We start from the raw sequence: 18,419 nt of genomic DNA, 5'->3' as shown, positions 1-18,419 counted from the left end.
CATCATTCCAGAGTCTGCCAGACAAAGAATGCAGAGCTCTCCTTTAACCTAAAAGGATAAACACTCCTGGTAGCCCTCGTAACGTTATACGGGTTGAAAATTGTAGATTTGGACACTAATAAGCGCCTAAATTGGAACGCAGTGGCTGCAAAGTAACATACTACACATGTCAGAGCTCTGACTCTGCGCTTCACAGCGCTGTATGGGGTTTGACTGACCGCTGTTCTGAACTTGAACACTGCATGAGACAAGAAGTTGCCCACATTGGGCACATTTTTGGTTTCCTGTGGGAATTGCTGTAAATTACAAGGACTATGTATTTGAAAGGATGAGGATTATAATAAATACCGCTTCGTCATACAAGCAAGCCAAACCCCTGTGAATCCAAATGCGCACTTAACATTTCCATTTAAAACCAATGCTATATACAGTGTCAACGTTTATGATCACTATGTTTGATGTACAGTTACAAGATGACATAGCATTGGGTTGTCCTCAACAGAATGAGCCTATCCTTGTTGCATTTTGAAGAAAATTTGCTGTGGACCACGCAATGCACGCATGACTCCATTCTATGCTCACAAAAAGGATCTGTTTCTCTGAATTTCTTTGTGAAAGCCTAACACTGTAATATCTTATTTCATAATTTAGCTAGTCATGTTGGCAATAGAACAAGCGTTCTAATTATGCCCACATGAACCAGATTGCAATTTATAATGGACTGTTTTTGGATTGCGTAAACAACAGTAATTGTGTAAAGATGGAGATGCAGGGCTGTGTTCCAAACAAAACAACTACAAGTGTTTTTGCTCTAATTCCCCAATGGCACAGCTAGGAGAGCTAAAAAAAACACCAAGTTTAAGACTCTTCTTTTGAGTCATAAAAGTACATTGAAATGACTTATGTACACAGTTCCTATTGGAGAGGTGTGTGGCCACTTGGAGACAACAGTTTGACCTCTCACTCAAACCCTTGTCATTTTTTGGTTTTATGTTGCGCCTTCCCCACATTTTACAAGAATATTCTTATGTTACTGAATGTATCCAGAGTATTTTCAGATTTCGTTATCAAGAAATGTGGCGAAAAGTACAGTAAATGTAAAATGCACTTAAAATCAACAGTCTAATGTTTGGATTGTGTCAGGTGATCTGTTGTGTCGTCACCTTTCGTCTAATAATTTCCCCATAATCTCCAAACTGTTCCCTTTTAATTGCTACCATGGTTATGGCACCCCAATGGTGGAACAAGCTCCCTCACGACGCCAGGACAGCGGAGTCAATCACCACCTTCCGGAGACACCTGAAACCCCACCTCTTTAAGGAATACCTAGGATAGGATAAAGTAATCCTTCTACCCCCCCCCCCCCCCCCCCCCCTTAAAAGATTTAGATGCACTATTGTGAAGTGGTTGTTCCACTGGATATCATAAGGTGAATGCACCAATTTGTAAGTCGCTCTGGATAAGAGCGTCTGCTAAATGACTTAAATGTAAATGTTATGCGTATGCTTTTCATATTTCTTTCCAAATGTCTTCCTGAAACACCCTAGATAAAGAAAACCACACACAAAAGACAGACCAGTTTAGTTAGTATTTTCAATATATAAAGTAATTGATGTGAAGGCACTAGGCAGATTTTCATAGTGACTACTACTGGCACTACCATCGCCACTACCATGGCGACAGTGATTTTTGGAACAGAGACATGCCACAGCAGACATCATGGAACCCTGAGCCTTTAGTCTGTTGGTCTCTGCCTACAGGAGAGAGAGGATAAATACTCACAGATCTGTTCCATGACTAACACCAGCCAACCTTTTTAAGACACTGACATGAAATTCCACAGCTATGTTTAAGAATGAGTGAGAACTGAGCGCGTAAGTGTCTGCTAAATGACAAATGTAAAATAACAGCTAATGAATCATTCTGATGACATGGCTGTTTTGAATTCAAGACCTGATTCTAATCATAGTGCTATATAACAGTGCTGGCTGAGTTCCACAGGAATGTCTGTGTGTTTACAAAGGCATGTTGAGATGCCTCACTGTGCTCCTCTTCACCAGTTTTTGTGCTTCATAACAAAGTGTTGTTTTATTCTGTGGCGAGTGCTCAGGGTTGCCTGCAGTGCCATATTTGGGTTTGGAAAAGGGTCCGCTCTGGCGTTGGGACGGTGTTCTGTAGAAATATCAGGGGGATGTCTCGCTGGTCACACAGCTAGACAGAGTGGCTGCCTTTCAATGATGCATTCTGCGTTAGCTCCCCATTACTCGCCACATTGCCAACCTGATGCCTGAAGAAAAACGTAAGTCAGGCAATTACACTTGAATAAAACGTATTGCTTTTATAATTTTTTGTTGTACTTTCAGTGGAGTTTTTAAGAATGAAAAACTAAAGCAAACTTTTTGTCAAGATTTATTAAGGTTTTCAACAAGTAATTTCTGTTATCCTGACCAACTGTTTGAGCGCCATCACCTGATCAAGATTGCAATACCCTCTGCATCTAGAATATTCCACTGCCGTTGCAATGAGCCGCTCTCAGAGAAGCTCTTTGTAAAAGCAAATGAAAGCTGGCTGAAGAGACTTATTTTCCTTGTGTTCTCCATTCTCATTCAAAAAGATTGCCCATCTTAATCTAGGTCTTGTTTTGGTAGGGAAAGATATGATTGGTCAGAACCCACCAAACTGATTTGCAAATTAACAGGGTTAAACTTTGGGCAGCAGGTAGCCTAGTGGTTAGATGGTTGGGCCAGTAACTGAAAGGTTGCTAGATTGAATCCCCGAGCTGACAAAGTAAAAATCTGTCTTTCTGAACAAGAACTGTTCCTAGGCCATCATTGTAAATAAGAATTTGTTCTTAACTGACTTGCATAGTTAAATAAAGGTTAAATTAAAAAAAATACTTTATTGTCCTGATGCTCTTTTGTTCAATATTCTGCTTAAAAAAATGTGTCAGGTAATTAATATTTTATTTGAACATAGATCATTTAACAGGTTCCAATATGCATGTACTTTATGAAGCAATGAAAGACTGCATGAAATTATAATGAAGTTAGTTGTAAAAGTCTGACCTTTAAGAAAAAGTCTAGATGGCACCTTGTAGGAGGATAGGTAAATGCTTCAAAACTAAAGACTGTCACACAATCAACAGTGTCCTCCCTGGTTTTTAGCAGGGACGATCTCAGACTGCCGATGAAATAATTTGATCATTAGTATTAGTGTTCTGTTGTATCTTGATATGAGTCATTCATTAGTTGTGTTGGTCTCAATGATTCTAGTTCACACCTGAAGAGGAGGGAATGCACCTCCACTCTCCAACAAGTTAACATGGGCAGCTGGTTCTGGATGGCCACATCCTTTGCTCTGAGCTGCTTCTTGACAGTTATGGGGTAGGCTGTACCACCACTCAGTGACATCATTAGCAATAAACACACACCACAGCCCGTTGATTTGACCTATGCCTGGAACAGTGGAGTGTGCCCAATGAGGTGAAAAGTCATTATGATGATTATAACACCTATTCTTACTTATACATATTTCATTATTACAATGCACTGGACCAAGACATTTCCCTTGCTGACAAATTTGAGGTTGGACATTTAGATGAGTGACAGGCATACATTAAGAGCATCCATCACTGACAGAGCAGAGCACCCTCTCTACTTGTTACACAGTCTGCTGAGGGGATGTCTCCATAGGGCAGGCTCATTCCAGCGAAGGGAGACCGCTGAAGGTAGTATCCATCGTCTAACAGCATGTGAAGACGGTCCGGAACCAACATCTTTTTGTTTCTCTGGGTGTGCCTCTTTACTGCATTCTCTCCACCCACTTCTTTAAGTATTCAATATACCTGCAAGGGCCACCATAGTCAGAAGGCTGGTACAATACAGCATAAATGGAAAACTAGTTGATATACTGAGATTGCTGAGTTATATGGAATTTCTACCTACCTTTGTTGGCATGCCTGGCTGTTTCGTAGGTTAGCCTGGAATCAGTAAAGTCTGGTGGGAGGAGCTATAGGAGGATGGACTCATTAATGGATAGAATGGTATAAATGGAACGGAGTCAAACGTGGTTTCCATATGTTTGTTACCGTTCCCTTAATTCCATTCCAGTCATTACAATGAGCCCGTCCTCCTATAGCTCCTCCCACCAGCCTCCTCTGCCTGGAATACATCATTGTGAATTGGCTGGAGGGCATCATCTAAAACTGGAAAGGCACTTAGCAATCGCCTTCCGCGCACACTGGTGCTCATCAAGTATGCTGACACTGGCTGCTGTTCACCTCGGCCTGACAGAATCTGTGCCAAACGTTGCCATAGGTTGCCTGCTGATATCCTTGAGTGTAAACGGCGTTCTGGACACCTGGGCATGCTAGGTGTGCACGGGTCAACGTTCCATAGAGTTGACTGAGATGAGCTATAAATAGGACGTTGTCTGCCTTTGATCCTCAAAACCCTGAAAAGCAATGAATGGATGACATGGTTGTTAAAAATCACATTTTATTGGTCACATACACATATTTAGTAGATGTTATTGCAAGTGTAGCGAAATGCTTGTGTTCCAACATTGCAGTTGTATCTAACAATTCACAACAATACACACAAATCTAAAAGTAAAATAATGGAATTAAGAAATATATAAATGTTAGATTGAGCAATGTCGGAGTGGCATTGACTAAAATAAAGTAGAATAGAATACAGTATATACATGAGATGAGTAAAGCAGTATGTAAACATTATTTAAACATTATTAAAGTGACTAGTGTTCCATTATTAAAGTGGCCAGTGATAAAAGGCCTCTAAGGTGCAGGGTTGAATAACCGGGTGGTAGTCAGCTAGTGATGGATATTTAACAGTCTGATGGCCTTGAGATAGAATCTGTTTTTCAGTCTTCCGGTACCAGCTTTGATGCACCTGTACTGACCTCGCCTTCTGTATGATAGCGGGGTGAACAGGCCGTGGTTCGGGTGGTTAATGTCCTTGATGATCATTTTGGCCTTCCTGTGACATTGGGTGCTGTAGGTGTCCTGGAGGGCAGGTAGTTTGCCCCTGGTGATGCGTTGGGCAGACCACACCACCCTCTGGAGAGGCCTGTGGTTGTGGGTGGTGCAGTTGCCGTACCAGGCGGTGATACAGCCCGACAGGTTTGTGAGGGTTTTAGGGGCCAAGCCAAATTTCTTCAGCCTTCTGAGGTTGAAGAGGCGCTGTGTACCTTCTTCACCACACTGTCTGTGTGGGTGGACCATTTCAGATCGTCAGTGATCTGTACGCCGAGGAACTTGAAGCTTTCCACCTTCACTGCAGTTCCGTCGATGTGGATAGGGGCGTGCTCCCTCTGCTGTTTCCTGTCCACGATAAGCTCCTTTGTTTTATTGACGTTGAGTGAGAGGTCATTTTCCTGGCACCACTCTCCCAGGGCCCTCACCTCCTCCCTGTAGACTGTCTCAACATTGTTGGTAATCAGGCCTACTACTGTTGTGTCGTCTGCAAACTTGATGATTGAGTTAGAGGCGTGCGTGGCCACGCAGTCATGGGTGAACAGGAAGTACAGGAGGGGGCTGAGCACGCACCCTTGTGGGGCCCCTGTGTTGAGGATCAGCGAAGTGGAGGTGTTGTTACTACCTTCACCATGTCGAGGCAGCCCGTCAGGAAGTTCAGGACCCAGTTGAGAATGTTTCAATGAGGTATCTAGCTAATTGATTGGTTGACAACACACCCTATTCCATTCCAACCATTACAATGAGCCCATCCTCCTATAGCTCCTCCTACCATCCTCTTCTGATACACACCTTGTTTAGGGTTAGTGTTCCCACATTGCCATATTTCCATGTTACACCGCTTGCTTACTTAAGACAAGATAACCACCTGTGCTAATTAGCTATCTAGCATGCGCAGAACACCTGTGTGTAAGCCTAACTCTGTATGTGTAGTTTCATTTGAATGGAGGCACCTGGGATCTGTGGGTGGGTCTAATCCTGAATGCTGATAGGTTAAAAGCGCATTCCAGCCAGTGTCTATTCCACAAGTTACCGCAGGCTAAATCTATGACGTTAAAATGCCTATTTACTCAGTTCCATTTTACTGCACAATCCACTGTCTCATCGGCCTAGGCAGGGAAATTATAAACTTGATCTCCACTATAAAACACATCTAGACATAATCTCATTTCTTTTAGACTAATATTTAGTTTTCAACAGCGGAGATTTGTATAAACCTTGCTGTCTGTCTCTCCGACATTTGCAACATTGTTTCAATATTCAAATTCGATCTCCAACTGTCCCATTATCAATATTCAATTTCAATCTCCAACTGTCCCATTGTAATGTAATTCTAGGCCCTCTCCTATTCTCGCTATACACCAAGTCACTTGGCTCTGTCATATCCTCACATGGTCTCTCCTATCATTGCTATGCAGACGACACACAATTAATCTTCTCCTTTCCCCCTTCTGATAACCAGGCGGCGAATCGCATCTCTGCATGTCTGTCAGACATATCAGTGTGGATGACAGATCACCACCTCAAGCTGAACCTCGGCAAGACGGAGCTGCTCTTCCTCCCGGGGAAGGACTGCCCGTTCCATGATCTCGCCATCACGGTTGACAACTCCCTTGTGTCCTCCTCCCAGAGTGCTAAGAACCTTGGCGTGATCCTGGACAACACCCCGTCGTTCTCCACTAACATCAAGGCGGTGACCCGATCCTGTAGGTTCATGCTCTACAACATTCGCAGAGTACGACCCTGCCTCACACAGGAAGCGGCGCAGGTCCTAATCCAGGCACTTGTCATCTCCCGTCTGGATTACTGCAACTCGCTGTTGGCTGGGCTCCCTGCCTGTGCCATTAAACCCCTACAACTCATCCAGAACGCCGCAGCCCGTCTGGTGTTCAACCTTCCCAAGTTCTCTCACGTCACCCCGCTCCTCCGCTCTCTCCACTGGCTTCCAGTTGAAGCTCGCATCCGCTACAAGACCATGGTGATTGCCTACGGAGCTGTGAAGGGAACGGCACCTCCATACCTTCAGGCTCTGATCAGGCCCTACACCCAAACAAGGGCACTGCGTTCATCCACCTCTGGCCTGCTGGCCCCCCTACCTCTGAGGAAGCACAGTTCCCGCTCAGCCCAGTCAAAACTGTTCGCTGCTCTGGCACCACCTTCCGGAGACACCTGAAACCCCACCTCTTTAAGGAATACCTAGGATAGGATAAAGTAATCCTTCTAACCCCCCCCCCTTAAAAGATTTAGATGCACTATTGTAAAGTGGTTGTTCCACTGGATATCATAAGGTGAATGCACCAATTTGTAAGTCGCTCTGGATAAGAGCGTCTGCTAAATGACTTAAATGTAAATGTAATGTAATGAACTTATAGGGGTTGGGACGAGAGAGACAGGCAGGCCACGTTTCTCAGCCAGTCGAAATCATTAATCAGCTGGCATAATTTTTATGGATATATACAAAGAAATGGTAAAACAAAACAAAGTTTTGGTTTGCAGTCTTTCCAGCTTCAGTTTGAAGTTATTGTGTGAGCTGTGTTGTTGGCTAGCTCCTCTGAACAACAGTCACCTAACAAGAGAGCACATTTTCTATGCCAGGCGAAATCGTGCCTCATTAGCTCATTGTTATGGATGTTTCCAAATAAATGTCCCTAGAAAACAGCTTAAACAAATTCAGCTACTGTTGTTATTCTGTCTGCACTGTTTGACGTGACTGTAAGTTAGCCGTAGTTGGCTAGCTAGCAAGCAATGGATAAGAACGTTGCCAGACAGTATTTCAATGGAACATTTAGAACGAACGACTGGGTCGAGTCCATAGATACAGAACAAAAAGACTGAACGACTAGGTCGTGTTTCTGGCAACCGAACCAATATTATGAACGACCAGCCAGCTTGGGTAGCAACCCTAGATTTGTTTAGAGTCTATATCTTGTGGACGGATGAAATAGTATGAATAAATTCATCAAAATAACATTTTAATTATACATTTTAGTCATTTAGCAGATGCTCTTATCCAGAGTGACTTACAGTAGTGAATGCATTTTTTTTGTACTGGCCCCCCGTGGGAATCGAACTCACAACCCTGGCGTTGCAAACACCATGCTCTACCAACTGAGCCCCAGGGAAGGCATATTATAATACGTATTATAATACGTCAAGTATCATTTGAATATGTTGGTAACCCGTTGCATAAAAGTGATTATGCCCTCGAGGCCGGTGTTTGGAGGATTGGCACATTTTGCCGGCCCTCCAAACACCTGCTTCTCGGGCATTATCACTATATATAATATAGTATTTCTACTTGCACATAATCATCTGCACATCTATCACTCCAGTGTTAATTTGCTAAATTGTAATTACTTCGCTACTATGGCCTATTGTCACGGTTGTCTAAAGGATCGGACCAAAGTGCAGCATGGTTGTAGTTCCACATATTTATTTATTCCGTGAAACGTTGCAATACTATGGTCAGGACGTGACAGTACACCCCCCCCCCCCCAAAGGTGCAGACTCCGAATGCTAGCCAAACAAACATAAACAGGGAGGGTAGGGAGGGTGATAATTGTCTATGGCGGCTCAAATGCAGTCCACATAACCTTAACCTCCAGCAGAGGCGGCGGCTCCGGTTCGGGGCGTAATCCCCACTCCACCCGCTGATCCCTCGGCTCTAGTACCACCGGATCGTCATCGGAGGTTCCAGGCTGCAGGCCGTCTCAGGAGGTTCCGGGCTGCAGGCCGTCTCAGGAGGTTCCGGGCTGCAGGCCGTCTCAGGAGGTTCCGAACTGTGGACCGTCACTGCAGGCTCCATGCCATGGATCATCTCTACAGGCTTTGGACCATAGATCATCACTGGAGGCTTCATTCGTGGAGCTGGAATAGGTCACACCGGACTAGGGAACGTCGCTGGGAGTTCTGGACTAGGGAACGTCGCTGGAGGCTCCGGACTGGAGAGCGTCGCCGGAGGCCAGGTGCGCAGAGCAGGCACAGGGTATACTGGGTCGTGGAGGCGCACTGGAGATCTGGAGCTTATGGCTGGCACAACCCGTCCTGGCTGGATAACCTCCGTAGCCCGACAAGCGCGAGGCGTTGTGACAGGTCGCACAGGTTTGTGTTGGCGAACTGGGGTTACCGTGCGTAGAGCTGGTGCAGGATAACCTGGGCCGAGAAGACGCACCGGAGACCAGGAACGCTGAGCAGGCATACTCCTTCCTGGCTGAATGCCAACTCTAGCACGGCACCTGTGAGGAGCTTGCACCGAGCACACCGGGCTGTAGCTGTGCACTGGCGACAAAGTGCGTATCTCAGCATAACATGGTGCTTGCTCGATCACTCGCCCCCCACAGTAAGCACGGGGAGTTGGCTCAGGTCTCCAACCTGACTCTGCCAATCTCACCGTGTGCCTCGCACTTGCTTCGTGGTTGGTACAGCGCCTCATAATAACACCGCTCTGCTTTAGCTGCCTCAATCTCCTCCCTCAGGCGGCAATACTCCCCAACCTGCCTCCCGGGTCCTTTACCGTCCAGAATCTCTTCCCAGGTCCATTCCTTACCACGCTGCTTGGTCCTTTTGTGGTGGGTGATTCTGTCACGGTTGTCTAAAGGATTGGACCAAAGTGCAGCATGGTTGTAGTTCCACATATTTATTTATTCCGTGAAACGTTGCAATACACAAATAACTTGAATAACAAAAACAACAAACCGTGACGCAGAGCGAGATAAACACTACTCAAAAGATAATCACCCACAAAACCCAGGAAGAAAAACCCCTACTTAAATATGATCTCCAATCAGAGGTAATGAGGACCAGCTGCCTCCAATTGGAGATCAACCCCAAAAACAACAACACAGAAATAGAAAAACTAGAACTAAAACATAGAAATAGAAAACATAGAAAAACACAAAACACCCACCCTGACCTACTCTACCATAGAAAATAACCTCTTACTATGGTCAGGACGTGAGACCTATTTATTGCCTTACCTTCTTACGCCATTTGCACACACTGTCTATAGATTTTCTATTGTGTTATTGACTGTACTTTTGTTTATCCCACGTGTAACTCTGTGTTGTTGTTTTTTGTCGCACTGCTTTGCTTTATCTTGGCCAGGTCGCAGTTGTAAATGAGAACTTGTTCTCAACTGGACTACCTGGTTAAATAAATGTGATTTTTTTTTTAAAGGTTAAAACACAGTGTTGGGATTGTAGCCAATTTCCCCCCAACATCGGACACCCGCTAACTGTTGAATATGCCAATAATACGGGGTGCTACGCTAGTTCACATGAGGCAGTCATGGGCGAAGCTAATGGCTGAAAACTGTAGGGAGAAGGTAGCTACTGTAACTAGCAGCAGTCATCTGGCTTGTTAGCAATGATATTTACCGAGGTAAAGTTGGTTTTATATTCACACATTCGGACATTCAACAGACATTCGCCAAAAGCCATTTAAAAATGTAAAAATCAATAACTAATTCACTGTTTGTCACAGAATCATCAAACAAGATATGATTTATCTATACATGTCTAGCATACTTTTACAACCTTTGTTTTGACTAGAAATTCCAGTTTTGACTTGATAGAAATACATCAAATCTATAAAATGCCATTTAAAGCGGTATAAATCAATAACTAATTTACCACTTGTCACATAAACATAAAACTATATATGATGTATTCTATAAATGTCTATCATACTTTCACAACCTTTGTTTTGTGGAACAACTCCAGTTTAGATTTTATAGAAATACATAAAATCTATAAAATGCCATTTAAAGCGGTATAAATCAATAACTAATTCACCGTTTGTCACAGAAACATCAAACTCAGTACGATTTATTCTATAAATGTCTAGCATACTTTTACAACCTTTGTTTTGAGGAAAAAATCCAGTTTAAATTTGATAGAAATACATACATTTTCAAATATTGCATTTAAAGATGAAGAAATCTAATCCAGTGATTGTCTCCGAAAAAAGTGAAAATATGCATTTATTTGCAATAACTTTAAGGAAATGTTCATTTCAAGTGCAATTTGTTCTATATGAAGTTAGACAATGTTTACATAAAGTTGTATAATGTTTACAATCTTAAATTGTATGCCAAATAAATGTTCACATTTTTTGTGCAACAGTTCCACATTGAAAGTAGTTAAAAAGCACAACAGTAATTGATTTATATGTCTCTAATTTAACAGCAAAACAGGCCCCTTCCAATCATTTTCTATTTTGGCTTTGTTGAAGTCCTTTGTCATCCCCAGACAAACTGAATGGTACAATCTCTGGCACACAGAGCATTCTATCTGCAGTATTAAAAACATATAACAGTGTTATGTTTATTTACATGTAAATTACAGTTCTGGAATACCCAAATTCTGTTACATGCTTTTGCAACTAGGAACATTTTCAAATTGAATTGGATTTTTGATCAATTGCTAAATTGACTTTAAAAGGCATGCATTTGAACACAACCCTGACAGAAGCACACATAACTGAGGTGTTAATCATCGTTGAGTATTCAGGCAATATAAATCATATAGTAATAAAGGCATACATTTGCAAAAAACGTATGTGTTGATAAAAAAGGTATCACACATCAATGTTGTAATATCAAACATTACAATAATGGCAGTCTTTGAAATCCAAATCAGTTTAATCGTCACGTGTGCCAGATAAGTGTGTACCTATTACAGTGAATTGCTGTCATAGTATGTATCTAGTATCTCTCATAGTAGAATAATAAAATAGAGTAATGATAATAAAACATTAGAGCAAAAACTAGGCTTGCAAATGGCCGGAATTGTTTCGGAAATTTTCCATGGGAAGTTAAGCCCGGGAATTTGGGGAATTTTGCTTACATTTCTCAAAAAAGTTAGCTTATAACAGTGAACCTTTTTTGTGGGATACACATATGGCAATTCTAGGTATTGTGGCATATTTTTGGTTAAACTATCCCCAATTCAATGGAATTTCAGCCCTCTGCATGCACAGTGCATTCTCCATCACATGTGCAGTGCACTCTTCCATCACATGTAAGCTGATTCTCAAGATCTTGCACACTAATGAGATGCTATTGAGCCCACACTACTACACTGTCTGAGCCAAGGATTATATGCTTTCTGGTAAGCTTTGATTACAATACTGGCTGGGGTGAATATATTTTATATGACATACATGATTTTTTGTTAACTAGTAAATAGAGCCTACAGGAAAGTGAAATCATTTCTAACTTGTTAACAATTTCTGCTAGTTAGTTTTTGCTACCATGTGGGGTTTAGCTTGCTTGAGCTTGCTAACCGAGAAGTGTTAATTCACCTGTTTCCATACATGTTTCATTTAAAAACATTTATCTACAAAAGAGTTGTTTAATCTAACTGCTTAACTATTTATCTTTACATGGAATTGTATTTGGGTTTTTTTTTACAATTTTTTTTCTAATCTTTACAGGAAAATGCCACGAGCACTATCTGATGTGTAGAGACTTTTCACTGCAGCTAATGCAGAAGGAAAAGCTGTAAACATTTGCAAATACTGTGCCAAATCATATGTGAAGAATGCAGAATGCAGAATCACCTGGCCAAGTCAATAAAGTTCCCTCAGTGCTCACAACAAGCAACCTCTGACAAAAGTCCCTCTACTTCTATTCGAGGTGAAAATTATGAATCAGACACCTCAGACACCTCAACAGCTCATGGTCCTCCTGGAATCAGAAGTTTTTTTGACTCAATGGAGGAAAGTTGTCAGAGAAATGCTTATGAATGTCTTGCTTGCTTGAGCTGTTTATGCAACTGGTTCACCTCTGATGCTGTCATGACTTCCGCCGAAGTCGGTCCCTCTCCTTGTTCGGGCGGCGTTCGGCGTTAGACGTCACTGGGCTTCTAGCCATCGCCTATCCACTTTTCATTTTCCATTTGTTTTGTCTTTGTCTTACACACCTGGTTTCAATTCCCCAATTACTTGTTCATTATTTAACCCTCTGTTCCCCCATGTTTGTTTGTGAGTAACTGTTTATTGTATTGCGGTCCGTATTTGTGGCCTTGTATTTATGCGACATGTATTGTTTTATTATTGAGTAAAATTGCTTTCATTACTCATATCTGCTGTCCTACGCCTGACTCATCTCACGAGCTACACACAGACGCATTACAGATGCTCACAGGCAATGTGCATTGGAAGAGATTTCCGAACGTTCTTCGCCCAGCATAACCCCCTCCAACCAGACATGCTTTATCTACTCATTTGCTGGATACAGAGATCAACAGAGTTCAAGTGAAGGTCAAGCAAATCATAGAGAAAGCAGACTTTAATGCAATCATCTCTGATGGGTGGTCGAATGTTTGTGGGCAAGGAATAATTAACTACATAATCTCCACTCCTCAACCAGTATTCTACAAGAGCACAGACACCAGGGACAACAGACCCACCGGTCTCTACATTGCAGATGAGCTGAAGGCAGTCATCAATGACCTTGGACCACAGAAGGTATTTGCACTGGTGACAGACAATGCTGTGAACATGAAGGCTGCTTGGTCTAAAGTAGAGGAGTCATACCCTCACATCACACCCATTGGCTGTGCTGCTCATGCATTGAATCTGCTCCTCAAGGACATCATGGCACTGAAAACAATGGATACACTCTACAAGAGAGCCAAGGAAATGGTTAGGTATGTGAAAGGTCATCAAGTTATAGAAGCAATCTACCTCACCAAGCAAAGTGAGAAGAATAAGAGCACCACATTGAAGCTGCCCAGCAACACCCATTGGGTTGGTGTTGTCATCATGTTTGACAGTCTCCTGGAGGGGAAGGAGTCTCTCCAAGAAATTGCCATATCTCAGTCTGCCGATATGGACAGCCCCATCAAGAGGATCCTCCTGGATGATGTATTTTGGAAGAAAGTGGTAAGCAGCCTGAAACTCCTGAAACCTATAGCAGTAGCCATTGCTCGGATTGAGGGAGACATTGCCATCCTGTCTGATGTTCAGACTCTGCAGGCAAATGTAAAAGAATAAATCCGAACTGCCCTTCCCACTTTACTGTTGCTCCAAGCAGAGGAAACTGCAGTTATGAAATACATCAAAATGCGTGAAGACTTCTGCCTGAAGCCTATACACGCCGCAGCATACATGTTGGACCCCAAGTATGCTGGCAAGAGCATCCGTCTGGTGTAGAGATCAACAAGGCCTATGGTGCCATCACTACCGTGTCTCGCCACCTTGGCCTGGATGAGGGCATGGTTCTTGGCAGTCTGGCAAAGTACACTTCCGACCAAGGGCTTTGGGATGGAGATGCAATATGGCAGTCGTGCCAACATATCTCATCAGCCACCTGGTGGAAGGGACTTTGTGGATCTGAGGCTCTTTCCCCTGTTGCTTCCATCATCCTCCAAATCCCACCAACATCAAACGCCTCAGAGCGCAACTGGTCCTTGTTGGGAACACACACACCAAAGCATGCGACAGGCTGACCAATACAAGGGTTGAAAAATTGGTGGCCACCTCTGAATATTCCCCAAAATGTACAACCCTAGCAATAACACAAGGATAACCCTGATAAAAGAGTTTCAAGACAAGGTTTCATACTTCTAAATGTCTTGAAGGATGAAACTACATGAGTTTTCATAGCCTAGTGTTATATTACAAAGACAAACCCAGTTGGTCAGATGATCATCAGTTTTCTCTGGATGATGCAAAGCACACATTGAGCAGTCTTGTTTCGCATTGAAGTCTGGAAAAAAAAGAGAACCACATTTTTGTGCATTGTTGACATATTTAAACACGCATTCTGGAACCCATCGTTCTAAAGATTGTGCTTCAAAGACAAAATCTGTCCCTCGCAGTTGCATACTACATTGTTCTCTCACTGTCTGTACTTTGCCCCCTTCCCACACCCTGTAGCAAAGGGTTCCCCAAAGATCGTCTTTCTGATTTACATGACCCATTGGAGCCAAAAGTTTACCTTGAAAACACCTAGTCAACCTTGTAATCTACTGTAAGTCTGAGAATTTCCCTCCTTTTTTCTGTATTTCCTGTTAGCCTAATGCAGAATAAAAATAACACCTCCCCCTAATGGCTAAAACAGAAAGGCTCCATGAGATCACCATGTGGGATTTAGAAATATATGTTTCATGAATTACAACAACTACAGTAGGTACATCAAAGTACATTATACCTCCCAAAATGTATTTTCCAGTATTTATTTTTCAGTCTTTTTTCCTGAGGTAATAGATTTAGCTGTTCAACACTTACAGCCAAATGTTTAATACCCCTGGTATACCCAGAACACATTCTGGAAAGTCTATAGATACAGTGGTCAGTGATCACTTTATTAGGTACAACACCCTTTGCATCTGGAACAGTGTGAATTCAAAACAGTTGATGAAACTGGGAAAGGAGATAGACTGTTCAAGTTTTTAAGTCCAGTTGGAGTTTAATACAGTCACTACAAGCTGAGTGTTGGAATTATTCTGAGTTACAAAAGACCATCACAGACTGTGCTGTCATTTTGCACATTCTAAAGTTCAAACAAACAGTAACAGAAAACCTGAATACTTCTCTGCATGCTTTAGTGTCTAGCAAGCCAAGACCACTGGACTTGGTGTATATAGGAGCAATTTATTTTTGTGAATATGGTGGTGAACCTAATAAAGTGGCAACTGAGTATAGATATCACAAATAACTCCTTTGAGCAGTGTCTGTCTGTTATACGTTTGATCATTGGGTATAATGGTAAATCTGATCCCCAAGGTCCTCATAGGCTCACTTGGATATATAGAGTTGGAGGTAAAGAAAAAAGATGAAACTAGGACATTAAAACACTGGCAGAATTCTTTCATCCATATTCATTCACATAAAACATGTATTTTAAAGTATAAATACCATTCTAAGACCACTGTCTTTCTGGATGTTTTAAAAGGTTTGTAAATAGTTATTTCTGTAAGGAATGTGAATTGAAAGGGTTTTGGTAATACCTATGAAAGTGACAGTTTCTACACTGGTATAATGGGTATAATGTGTGGTAGTTGCACACCTCCCTGCTGAATTATGTAGAGCTGATTTGGGCCAGTTTATATATTTTTTCATGATCTTTTGTGAAAAACCAAATTTTCACGTAGGCTTTGTGCTAGCAGTTTAAAAGAGAAAGAGAGCAAATAGCATAGGGACAGCCTGGTTGAAGTCCAAGTTTTTAATGGTTAGTGCCAGTAGAATACAGGGGGGTTCATATACAGTTCAGAGGCAAATCATAATGTATGCATTTAGCCCAAAAACCAAACCAAATATACTTCTTATATTAATGCTTTTTTTGTTATCCACCCTCTGGTATCTTGCAATACCCATGGTAATATATATATATATATATATATACACACACACCTATGTAGATATTCCATTAGAAATCAGCCATTTCCAGGAGTTGTTCAATTTGATAAACTCTTTGGTTAGTGTCAGTTGATCTCAAAAAGTATTTGTATAGTTAGACAACCTTACATTTAAAAATATATAGTATATAATAAAAATATATAGTATATACTGTACGTACACCACTGTTCAAAAGTTTGGGGTCACTTAGAAATGTCCTTGTTTTTGAAAGAAAAGCACATTTTTTGTCCATTAAAATAACATCAAATTGATCAGAAATACAGAGTAGACACTGTTAATGTTGTAAATGACTATTGTAGCTGGAAATGGCTGATATCTAATGGAATATCTACATAGGTGTACAGAGGCCCATTATCAGCAACCATCACTCCTGTGTTCCAATGGCACGTTGTGTTAGCTAATCCAAGTTTATCATTTTAAAAGGCTAATAGATCATTATAAAATCCTTTTTCAATTATGTTAGCACAGCTGAGAACTGTTGTCCTGATTAAAGAAACAATAAAATTGGCCTTCTTTAGACTAGTTGAGAAGCTGGAGCATCGGCATTTGTGGGTTTGATTACAGGCTCAAAATGGCCAGAAACAAAACTTTCTTCTGAAACTCGTCAGTGTATTCTTGTTCTGAGAAATGAAGGCTATTCCATGCAAGAAATTGCCAAGAAACTGAAGATCTCGTAGAACGCTGTGTGCTACTCCCTTCACAGACAGCCCAAACTGGCTCTAACAGAATAGAAAGAGGACTGGGAGGCCCCGGTGCACAACTGAGCAAGAGGACAATTACATTAGTGTCTTGTTTGAGAAACAGACACCTCACAAGTCCTTACCTGTCAGCTTCCTTAAATATTACCCGCAAAACACCAGTCTCAACATCAACAGTGAAGAGGCGACTCCGAGATGCTGGCCTTCTAGGAAGAGTTGCAAAGAAAAAGCCATATCTCAGACTGGCCAATAAAAAGAAAAGATTAAGATGGGCAAAATAACACAGACACTGGACAGAAGAACTCTGCCTAGAAGGCCAGCATCCCGGAGTCGCCTCTTCACTGTTGACATTGAGACTGGTGTTTTGCGGGTAATATTTAAGGAAGCTGACAGGTACTACAGGTTACTATTCAATGATGCTGCCAGTTGAGGACTTGAGGCATTTGTTTCTCAAACTAGACACTCTAATGTACTTGTCCTCTTGCTCAGTTGTGCACCGGGGCCTCCCACTCCTCTTTCTATTCTGGTTAGAGTCAGTTTGCGCTGTTCTGTGAATGTCTGTTGAATGTCCGAAAATGTGAATATAAAACCAACTACTGATATTTACGGTAGACAGACATAATATCAGCAATATGACAAATCATTTGGACTGTGTGCAGAAAAGTTGCTACTTACATTGATAGGCAACTGTACATGATCATTTAGCTGCGTAAAATATATTAGACGCGTTTACAAAATAACTCCGCCTATAGGTGTTACACGATTAACGTCTTGACAGAAACAAAAAGGATCCCTTAATGCGCCTATCTGATTGGCCTGTACCCCATACATACCACTAAATGGCGCCATTTACTAATCAATAAAACAGATTAAGCTTGTTTATCAATCGCAGAACTCATAGCCGTAGGTGCAAATCATTAAAAAAAGGTGACATTAGTCTCCTGACATTGCCCACTAAATGTATATTTATACATTAATTATATTCAACAGTAAGAGTTAAATAAATGAAAGGTTAATTACTTATTGTGGATAACTTTTGAGGCCAAATTATTCTAACCAAATCATCAAAGTGATTGTTGTGACAACTGATCAAATGGTCGATAGCAGCTAATATTAATATTTCCGCAGCTAATATGAATATTTCAACAAAATTCATGAATTGATGATACAATTTATTCAGAAAGTCTTCCTCTTCCCAGCAAATTTTTGGAATTTAAAAAATACCGTGCATCAGCATAGTTCTAGCATAGTTCTAGAATAGCTAATTTAATTATTTTATGTGTTGAATTAAAATTATATAACTATTTTGTTGATTACTAAATAATAAGGAATAACATGCATGCATTTAACATTTTATTGGCGAA

Source organism: Salmo salar, chromosome 23, assembly GCF_965601325.2.
Source record: "Salmo salar chromosome 23, fSalSal1, whole genome shotgun sequence".
NCBI classification, from domain to species: Eukaryota; Metazoa; Chordata; class Actinopteri; order Salmoniformes; family Salmonidae; genus Salmo; species Salmo salar.
Note: the sequence above shows the minus strand (reverse complement) of the source record.